Source organism: Carassius gibelio, chromosome A7, assembly GCF_023724105.1.
Source record: "Carassius gibelio isolate Cgi1373 ecotype wild population from Czech Republic chromosome A7, carGib1.2-hapl.c, whole genome shotgun sequence".
Taxonomy (NCBI): Eukaryota; Metazoa; Chordata; class Actinopteri; order Cypriniformes; family Cyprinidae; genus Carassius; species Carassius gibelio.
In genome coordinates this window covers 38,904,599-38,916,100 of record NC_068377.1, presented here as the reverse complement: position 1 = coordinate 38,916,100, position 11,502 = coordinate 38,904,599, and the positions used below count along the sequence as shown (strand labels likewise).

The following is an 11,502-nucleotide window of genomic DNA, read 5'->3' as shown; positions in this document are numbered from 1 at the left end:
TAGCCAGAGCAACGTATTTCAATGAGTCTGGAAGGCACGGTTTATAAGTTGTGCTCTAGAGTTAAAGTGCATCTGTTTTAATTACTATTTAAGCATTAGGCAACATAAAGTAATATATTTGTCTGGTGGTCCTCCTCTGAATTCACATGCTTGAGATGTTTCAATTTAAGAATTAATTCAAATGAATTATGTTAAATGATGTCATTTATGTTGCACTATATAGTACTCTCAACAATCCAAGAATAATCACTATTTTGTTGTCCATTTTACAAAGTGAAACAAATGAGATTCAATTTGTCAGAACTTCCCAGTTCACTGTTTTGTTATAATAATGTGAGTGGCAAACTATGGCACACGTGACACACATTCACCTTTATGTTACTTCCTTGTTTTTCCTTCATTAGCCATACAAAAATAACATGAATTACATTTGACGGCAGATTCTGTTCAGTACAACATACAGAGATCTTTTCTCAAGCCTCAGAGGAGGGGACTACATTTTCACCATTTCAAACTACAGGAGCATCTGAAGAACGAATCACTCTCAGTAATTTACACTGATCGGGTAAGGCATACTAAACTGTATGAATAATAATAATAATAATAATAATAAACACTATTCTGAATTAGAGAAAGATCAGAAAAAAGTAATTATAAAAATAGATGAATAACTTTTTAAAGAAAGCATAAGGAAACTTATGAAAGCAGTATGAAACATCAGGAAACCTTTTTAAACTAATTAATTAAATAATAATAATAATAATGTTCATAAATCTTACCGCTGCTTTTCTCAGTCAGAAATCGTCAGAGATGGGGAGCAATCAGTCAGTTCTAAAAGACAAAGGCTACACAATAGTGAGTGAAGAAGAGAATAAAACAATGGTGAAAAATAAAGGTGGTGATCAGTTTGTCATTAAAAAGCTGAATGCTGACCAGGTGAGACAAACACTTTGATGATAATATTGTTTAAATGCAAAGAGAAATTCTGATATATATCTGTCTGTTTTCAGAAGGATGTATCAAATTTTCTCAAAAAGCTCAATCATCCACACATAGTTGAACATAAGGAAACCATCCAAGGTTAAAATACATTTTAATTACTTGATCTGCATTCAATTAGTTTGAATGTGTAATGTTCACATTCAAACTTTAATCAATTATTTAAAAGTACACTGTAATGCATTAATCTGTTTTCAGATCGTCACTGTCTGCATCTTGTAATGGAGGTCTGTGAGGGTGGAGATCTAACTCACAAAATCAAACCTGAAATTGAAGGAACTAAGGTTTGTTTTTAGATTCATAGAAGGTGAAATTTAACCCATTTCCATGACTTAAAGAATTAAACTGGTTAACAGTTGGAAAAGATGAAAAGATCATTTATCTACAAATGTAATGTTATCTGTAAATTTGAACTGATATTATTATTTTGTCGCAGTGTTCATGTGTTGTTAGGTTAAATGTTTTCAATATGCTGGTTTTCAAAATTGTCAGCATGAAACAGAATATGCAATTGTCTTGTCTTTTCTTTTGTGGCATATATCTGAAATGGCTTCTCAATCAAGAAGAAATGTAGGGCTGGACTTGATTTTGTCTATAGGGAATTAATTGGATGGCTGGATGGGTGTGGTTTGCTATAAGTCAATCTCTCGTGATTGACAGGTCAATGCCACTGCCAAGCTCGCGCCAGTAAACATGTCTTCATGAAACAAGAGAAGAGGTTTTGCTTTGAAAGGGAGGCGAAGTCGTTTTGATTATCCTACAAGTCACATTTATAAAAAAAATAATAATAATTAATATATATATATATATATATATATATATATATATATATATATATATATATATATATAAATCATTAGAGGTGTAATGAGACCACTCACAAATGAGAGGAAACACAAGATTGGGTTTACGATAACGAAACGAGAGGTGAAGTTTTAAATAATCACCTTGAAATGAATGTCATTTTAGTTTTACTAAGTATGAATTTTCATATGCATTAAAAGACAATGATATCCAAGCACTGTAAAGGTTTTTGCCACAGACTCAACTGACTGGCTTCTCTCCTGTGTGAGTCTCTTCAGACCTTAGAACTGTACATGAATTATGAACTCTAGATCTTCTGATTTAAGATATTTCTGACTTCCTAACTGAAGTTCTTTCCACAAACTGAACATAGAAATTAAAACAGTATAAATAAAAATAAATCTGTTTTTCTTTTAGTCTTATTAAGTGCAACCATACTCACAGTACTCTTTCATTATTTAAAAAGCAAATAGAGACCACATTTTTCTTCAAGCATAATACAGAGTAAGAGATAGTCCAGCAAAAGATGGGTTAGATATTGGGAGATATTTTGTACATATCCTAATTTGCACACATCAGGGAGCCATTCTCAAAATGCTGCCAATTGAAATCACTTTTGAATGCTTGTGTTTTACTTTCGCTTTCGTATTCGATCACGCACACTCTGTGTAAAGGAATTGGCCAAGCTGAATGCCTCCGTGCTTCCCCCTGCAGCCATGATGTTTTCATAAGGGGCCAGCAACCATTCTGGGGTGGCACAGACATCTTCATTATTTAAATTTAAAAATGTGATTATAAATTATTTGACCGTTTTAGTGCTTAAAACATACTTAACTGTAATTGAGATTTCCATTTCAAGGGAACTTCGAACTGTGTCGCTATGGGGGACACCTCGTTGTGACCCGTGTCTAAAGCATACATTGAAAAAACACCAAAGAGTTGGCCGGCGACAGCCACTGATGTCACTACCGGTGCAACTATGGATAAATAGGCGCCAGGAGAACACATCATTCTCTTCTTCGTCTTCACTGACTGTTCTGTTTGAAGCGTGCATCTGAAAGAACTGTTAAGAGTGATGCCTCCGCCATGAGCAGGACAAATGGTGGCCATGGTGGTAATGGAGCGACATCTGTGGGTGAACCTGGCAGAAATAAAGAAAAGGCTTTCTTCTCGATGCTCAGATTTCGCCATACAAACTTTTCGGGTATCTCCGTTGAGATGGTAATCGAGAAGTTAAGGGAGGCGAAGGCGTGCTCAGCTGCTTTCAGATCCTTTGTTCCACAAAGGTCCAGGTCTGAGACTGAAGAACATAGGGGTCCTGGTCTGTGTCGATTTGAGGATCAGAGACGGGCAGAGAAGGCTAGTGTCATGACTCCTCCCCCACCTGCTGGTAGGGGTAACAGGAATCGTGGGTCACGGGGAGGTAGGCAAGACCTAAGAGATGTGATCCAGATGATGCATCAGCGTTCTCGTTTCTGCCCTTATCCTCCCCTTCCTAATTCCCCTGTAACCACCAGCTCTCCACCTGGCCGAGGTTAGGTGGGAACTTCTTGCATAACAGTCTCCTATGCTGGACCTATGATGTTTCGGTTGGTTCTATGTTCATAGTAACCAACTTACTGAGGGTCCGGACTAAAGGGAGTCGCCCCTTGAGTGGGGCTCCAGCGTAGGAACCAGGGTGGGTCGGTATGATCCATGTTGTATATATGTATCAAACTGCTGGTGGTTATTTGTGTACTAATCCTCTGTGAGTTTCTTTGCAGTGCTCAATTACAGTATTTTCTAAACACTCTTCGGCATTATGTCTGGCCGGTATGATAGCCCTGATTCTGGCTTCATGTTTCTGGTAACAGGTGGCTAGATCACAGGTTTCTGTGGGAGCCTTCTTGATCATCAGGCCCGGCACGGCACTGCAAGGAATTTCATGGATGTCCTGCCAGGTCACCCTGAGGGGCTTCCTGGCCGCTTAGTTGTTGCTGATGCATCAAGTGGGAAGTGGAGGTGGCAGTTACGGAAGTCTTCTTGTATATGCTGCCTCAGGTGATGCTCACCTCATCAGAGGTTTGTTCATTTGAGCTTGCCTGTCCCGTGTGTTTGGCACCTTTGCAATGATTAGGAACCTTTAAGTACACACGCTAAGCTCTGTGTTCTTTCTGAAAACCGCATGGTGGTCAGTGTGCATGTTAAAAGCTTTGCGCACTTTCTAAAATCCACTTAAGTGATAAGTGTTCACGCAAGACTCTGCGCACTTTCTGAAATTCTGTATGGTAAGGGTTACGCGCTCAGCTTCATTCCCTTTCTTGAGATGGTTAGACCTTGGTTCCTTAGGCCAGTGTGTATTTATTTATACACGTCAAACATCACTTCCCTCAACATGAGGAGCTATTTGGGTGGTTCTCATGGTAGTTTAGTAGTGCTCCCCTTTACCAAGAAGGGTTGCCTATGAGTGCACTACTCTCTTTCTGAATTCGTAGTTCTTCTCTCATGTGAGATCGGCCCCAAGAGGACGCAGTGTCTCGTTCCCTACTCAGGGAACCATGTTTACATTCGTAACCTGAGACGGTTTGTGTTATTATTATAAGAATTTGTCTATTATTCCCCACCTCCAGGTATTTTAATAAAGGGGCTCACTGTAGCTTTATTGCCTAGTCAGCTTGGTTCGGTTCTCAAAACTCCCAAAAGCTTGTTCTCCATCACTGTATACTAACTGATGAGACAGTGATAAGAGAGTGATAAGAATTGGTTAATAAAAAGTTTAAAAAAAAGAAAAAAAAATGCTAGCATTTAAAATTTTCGTTTTCTTTGTAAAAATAAAATAAAATAAAAATAAAATAAACAGTGTGCACCGTGAGCACAGTAAAACAACTGTCAGGACAGGAAACAACATCTCACCAGACCGCAGTTCACTGCTATTCTACTGAAGATCATGTGGAACATTTTACTTCCCACGCTCGTTTGACTTGCGCCTGACGCTGAGGCGAAGTTGAAGTACTATATCTGTCTGAAAAGTCTCCCGTTTGATGTAGTCATTAAGAAATTTCATTGTTTTCGTGCCATAATAAATGCATTTCTTGTAAAGAAAAAAAAGGGGGGGACAGTGGGGTGGCCAAGCTTAGGTCTTTGGATCAAGACAAAGGCATAGTGTACAAACAAACGAACAAATAAAATGAATAATGAATAAAACAATGAATAAAACAATGACAACTTTCACATAAACCATTGTCCAATTAAAAGTTAATTTTTACAATTTCTAGTGCAATACTAATCTACTGAATAGTAACTAATCGCAGCACTGAAAGAGAGAGAGAGAGAGAAAGAGAGAGAGACAGAGAGAGAGAGACAGAGAGACAGAGAGAGAGAGAGAGAGACAGAGAGAGAGAGAGAGAGAGACACACACACACAGAGAGAGAGAGAGAGAGAGAGCGTGTGCTGGTTTAAGTGCAGTTCTTGATGAGTGTGGTCATGAGGTGTGATTAAACTCAGAGGAGAGTAAGTGTAGTGTGAATGGTGACTGTGTGGAAGTTGAGGGAGAGTTGAGGTGTAGCAGTGACAGTAATCAGGAAGGAGCATTAAACCTTACACATATGAAATTGTAAAGTTAAGAATCAATTAACTATTTACTGAAAAAAAATATTATTATCATTATTATTATTATATCACTATATCTTTCAATACTTGCTGTATTATTTTACAATGCTGTACTACAATGCTTTTTGAATTATTATTATAATTATTATCATATTATTATTATTATTATTATTTTATTTTTATTTTTTTGCATTTTTTACTTTTTATTTTTTTGCATTTACAGATTCTGGACTGGACTGTGAAGATCTGCATGGCATTAAAGCACCTGCATAATCAACAGATCCTCCATAAAAACCTGCAGCCAAAGGTACAAAATTAACATTTAAATATCATGTGTTCATTTGTTATTTTAATGTTATATGTGCAACATTTATTCAGAATGTCAAAACTGAACCTTCTGGTGAAATAAACGACTTCTGTCTCGCAGCTTTAAAACTGGCTTCACTGTATTTTTGAAAGCAATATAAAGTTTGTTGTGAAGCTGATAACTAATTAGATATGTTTATTCTGATTTGTGTGTGTGTGTGTGTGTGTGTGTGTGTGTGTGTGTCTGTGTCTGTGTAAATTGGCACATTAATATAGTTTTTTATATATAGGCTACCATTCAAAATCAGTTCAGTTCAGTTCAGAGTCTCTTATGCTCATTAAGGCTATATTTATTTGATCAAAAATAAACCAGTAATATTGTGAAATATTAAATATATGTTTCCTATTTTAATATAGTTTAATATAGTCCCGATATCTTTTTGACTAATACGAACATCAAAATCTATATAATAATAATAATAATAATAATAATAATAATAATAATAATGAAACATTATTTTGCCTTTTGTTTGTCAGTCAATAAAAAAAAAATCACAAATGTTTATGTAATTAATCATGATTAATTGCATATTAGTATATTGTCATAATTTCAAATTGAACCTCCAAATTAAATGTTGCATATTTCAAATATATCTAATGCATTTTCACCTCCATTTTAGCCATAAATTATAGCCATTCAACATTACAGCATATTTGAAAGACAATTTTTATTTATTTATTTATTTTTCATTTAGTAGGCTTTTGTCGGTTGAAGAGCTATATACTGGCGTACTGTCTGAAGCGGCTCAGCCAAGCAGCAACCTCCCACTCTCTCTCATCAAGCCCATACAGGAAGTGACTTAAACTGTAATTTATCAACTGGCACATAGAGGCTGGCTGCAAAAGGGAGTCAATGCCATGGGCTCCCCATGTTAAAATATCCAACTTTACAGCAGAAAAAAAAAAAACATGTTTACTGCCTGGTTCAGAAAATGATTATGGTCTAGATGTCACGGACACTACGTCCATGTTTTATACAGTCTATGGGCTCAGCTGAATACGCAGCCTTTCTCCGGTGGGTTGTTGTTGTTCAGTCTTTTCTCTTTTTAGCTGTTAAACAACGTCCTGGGCCAGTGATGCCACCTTGTGGACAAACTAATTAGTGCAAAAACAATTCAAGGCATATGTGCGACCTGCGTGTACTCTTCCCTCAATCCGGATGAAATGTGATTTATTCATCACATTTATATAATTCATTACACTTATATAGCGCCACTATGCTTTTCTAAGCGCTCTACATTGTAAAGGGGTAAAATAGTGCACCACTATGCTCACTACACACCAGCTTACTGGTAGATAGCTAGCTAGATAGCTAGCTAGCTAGATAGATAGATAGATAGATAGATAGATAGATAGATAGATAGATAGATAGATAGATAGATAGATAGATAGATAGATAGATAGATAGAAATAGTCAGATAGATAGATAGATAGATAGATAGATAGACAGATAGATGATAGATGGATAGACAGATGGCCGGATGGATGGATATCATCATACTTTCCATTGAGATTATATATATATATATATATATATATATATATATATATATATATATATATATATATATATATATATATATATATATATATATATATATATATATAGACAATACAATCAGTTCAGAGTCTTTGTTTGATTTTTATATATGCTTTGGTATTAGTGTAATCTTTGAAGGGGAATTTTCTTATATAGGGTGAATCTGAAAATACCTTCAACATCCAGAAAAATGTAGATTCAAACCATTTCTTTTTAAATAAAATTTTGGATAAAATCATTCATATAAATGAACAAACCCCTCTGCAAAACTCCAGAATAGCCTATAGAAAGGAATAAAACCGTGAAGTGTGTTGTATGTGCAGTGTGTGTATGTAAGTGCTTCTGAGTTGGTTTTTACTGGCTCGGTGCAGGAGAAAATCTCATTTTGAGAAAGTGGCCTTGTGTCGTATGTGTTGTATTTGAAATCTACAGACGCAGATAGTGTATTTTTGATGCTCCCTTTCCACCTTAGTGTCTCACCTTAATTATTTTAATTTAATACTGCAGCTATAACCAAAACTTTGCTGTTTTGTGTTTTGTCTTGTGTGTGTGTGTTTTGTCTTATAACAGAGTGTATTTTTCACTGCATGTGGAACCATTCGTCTGGGAGAGTTTGGAAAGATTCATGAATGGTACTGTATGTGCTCATTTAATTCAAAGTGTGGCTTGACTATTCAATTATTCAGCATGTACTACATGAAATATTGTGATCTGTAATGTATTGATGTTCCTATCAGGTCCACTGACGCACGTACAACAAAAACTGAAGCACTCTCATATGTTGCACCTGAGATTTTGAGCGGCAGACCTTATGATGACAAATCGTAATAAACATAAAACATTTCTGATGTTATACTATTATGACTAAACAGTTTCCATAGCTGAATATTAAAACTCTAATCTTCATAATCTTCAAATCTTTACAGTGAAATCTGGAGTCTGGGCTGTATCATCTATGAGATGTGCATGCAGAAGTGTGCTGTAAGATTGTTTTTCTTTTATCAAATTGAACATGTTTAGATCAATGTTAAGCTTTAATAAATAGATATTTAAAGTACACTGATTTTGTAATATAGATATATTCCAGGTTACTCTCATTGAGCATCTATCACTCAACTAGAGATACTAGCTGATATTAAACTATCGATCAGTCAGTACATTCGTTGTTTCGAATCTTGTTTTTTATTTAATCATATAGCACCTAACAAGCTCACATAAGTTACTCACTACTCCCAATTGCTGTACATTACAATAAAAAAGAAAAAGAAAATCCTATCATGAATCATATTGCATTGTGAGTGAATCGTTACATCCATATTGTTTTTGTATTACAGTATATTCATAGTTCTCTGCAGCCATTCAATAACTTTCAATAAATTCAAAATTGGTATGCTGAATATCCACACAGAACTACATCATTGTGGTCCTGTTGCGCTCATATTGTAATTTCAATGCTTGAACATGCGCTTGTTCAGATTACAGTTATCAAATAATGTTTTCTCCTTTGATATTGCATTTTGAATCTTGATAGTGGCTCAGGAAAAAAAAAAAGCATTGCTTGAATGTGAAATGGCACTTGAAATATGCATTTTCTGTAAAGCCGCTTTTAAACTATATATTTATATTTACATTTAGTCATTTCGCAGACACTTCTATCCAAAGCGGACAATATAATCAGTCAAAACCAACAAAAGGACAACAATATTGAAGTCATGTGACGATTAACCTAATGAAGTACATGTAGTACATAAATAAAATAAAATAAATAAATAAATCGAGTCAAAAAATAAAATAAAATAAAGGATGCTGGTGTTAGAGGGTTGTATTTTAATAAGAAATAAAAGAAAACAAGAAGATAGAATAGAAAAAAGGAATAGATAATGCTAGTTTTAGAGGCTTTTTTTTTTTTTTAAAGAAAACAATAGTAATAATAGAAATAGAATAGAGACTGCAAGAGTTAGAGGGTCAAATGAAGATTAAAGACACATGACCTACTCTAATTCAACTTTGATTTGGACTTGAAGGTGGGCTGATTGTTTTGTCTCAGAAAAAAAGTTTTTGTCCAGTGACTATTATTAGTATTATTATTATTAATAATAATATTATTATTATTTTACAAACTAGATGACAATTTTTTTTCCCTGTCTTTAGTTCCCAGGAAGAAACACAGTTGAGATTATTTCAAAGATACTGACCTGCTCCTATGAAGCTCTGCCAGATACGGTCTCTGAGGACCTTCGTCAGCTGGTAACAGACACACTTCAGATTGATCCAGCGAATCGACCGTCTGTCTGTGAGATCTTGATGAGGCCTTTCATTATCAAGCACCTTTATGAAAAGGTTAGTTTATTAAAATGTTCACTTTTTTATATATTTTGCTTTTGTCTCCTAAAGTCATAAAACACTGAATGTTTTAGACACTGGCAATGATGTAAATGAAATGAAATTAAACAAAACACTGAACTGTCAAACACACAAAAAATATTTCATAAAACTTTTTTTTTCAGAGCACACAAACTTTAAAAGAGCTTAATGTGCGTAAAAATTCTGAAGACAGTCAAGAGACAGCTAAAGAGGCTAAAGTCAGTCTAAAGGTACTGGAAGAGCTGGCTGATGGTTTGGAGACAGTCCACTACAACACAACGGTTGGCAGTCTCACAGGAGGAGTAGTAGGTCTGGCTGGAGGAATCACATCTATTGTCGGACTTATTCTCACTCCTTTCACTTTCGGAGCTTCTCTGATTGTAACAGGAGTGGGAATCGGTGTGGCTGTCGCTGGTGGAGTCACAGCTGGTGTGAGCAATGTGACAAAGATGGTTAACCAGCGTTCAAACCGCCAAAAGATCAAAATGATTATTGCAGAGTTACAAGAAAATTTGCCTCCATAAGCTGCTGCATCCAAATCATCCAAATAGCAGTGGAAATTGAACAAATAAGATTACACAATAGCAGAATATCAGTGTCCAATGCAAAGTCTGATGATAATGTGTTTGCAAGTGCTGGAGCTCGACTTGGACGAGGGCTGGGAGGGATTTCAGAGTTCATACGTTTAGCTGAAGCCGCAAGTATTGGGAAAGTTGCAGCTCAGACCGCAAGATCTGTTCGTGTGGCTGAAGCAGCTACAGGGGTTCTGTCTGGACTTTTTGTAGCTGTTGATATCTTCTTTATTGCCCTCGACTCCAAAGAAATTCATAGACTCCGCAGCGATTATGCTTCAATAGCGACCAGACAAGAATCAACCACTAGGTCTACTAACAGTGAATCAGGGCACAGTGATGCACAAAACCAGTCATCACAGCTGCAATCTGAAATCATGAAGTTTGTGATCAAAATAAGGGAGGCTGTAGAGGACCTAAATAATAGTATGAATGAATTAAATGAAAAACTGGAAAGTCTTAGAACTGAGCTACCAAACAATTACAATTAAGAATTACGAGAGTGGCAGTCTATAATACTCAGTAGATTCCTTCAGCATACAAGTACTGATTATAGTAGAAGCACATATATGGGAATAGTTGAGCATATATTCTGGGTTTTTATTATGTAATTTCTAGTATGGCTATTAATCAGAGAAAACTTTTCAAGAGGAAAATAAAGAAGTTATCTTATTTTAATTAATTATCAATTTATCAATTTAATTGCATTAGTGTTTGTATGGCTCAAGTGGTAGAGCATTGCATTAGCAGCGCAAGGTTGTGGGTTCAATTCCTAGGGAACAAATGTTAGGTAAAAGATTTTAGCCTGAATGCTCTGTAAGTCGCTTTGGATAAAAGCGTCTGCTAAATGCATAATAAAAAAATAAAAAAATAAATAATAATAATAATAATAATCGCGTTCTGAATGTATATTGGGCCTTTTTCTATTTAGAATGATATTTTGCCTAATCATTATTTCCTTGATGTTTTTAAATCTAGAATAATTGAAAATGTGATCACAAAAATGTCTTGAGTATGCCATATGTCTGTTAATTGTTTTATTTTTTCTGCAGAAAAACTAAATACTAAGTAACTACAATCACAAATGGTAATTTTCAAGAAAATATCAATTGATTTGTCATTAAAATGAGTACTCAATAAACAATTAATGAGAAGACTTTAGGCTGTGTTTGGTTTTTCAAGAAACAGTTAATTTAGAACTTTTAATCATAACATATATAACAAATACAAATAAATGAGTATTTATCCATTCAAACATAATTTTGTTAA

General features: G+C 35.2%; 1 pseudogene; it reads left to right on the top strand.

Annotated features, from left to right (window-relative positions):
* The first annotated feature begins 443 nt into the window (after window positions 1-443).
* LOC128017547 (uncharacterized) lies at window positions 444-11,114 on the top strand (annotated as a pseudogene).
* Window positions 11,115-11,502: the final 388 nt, after the last annotated feature.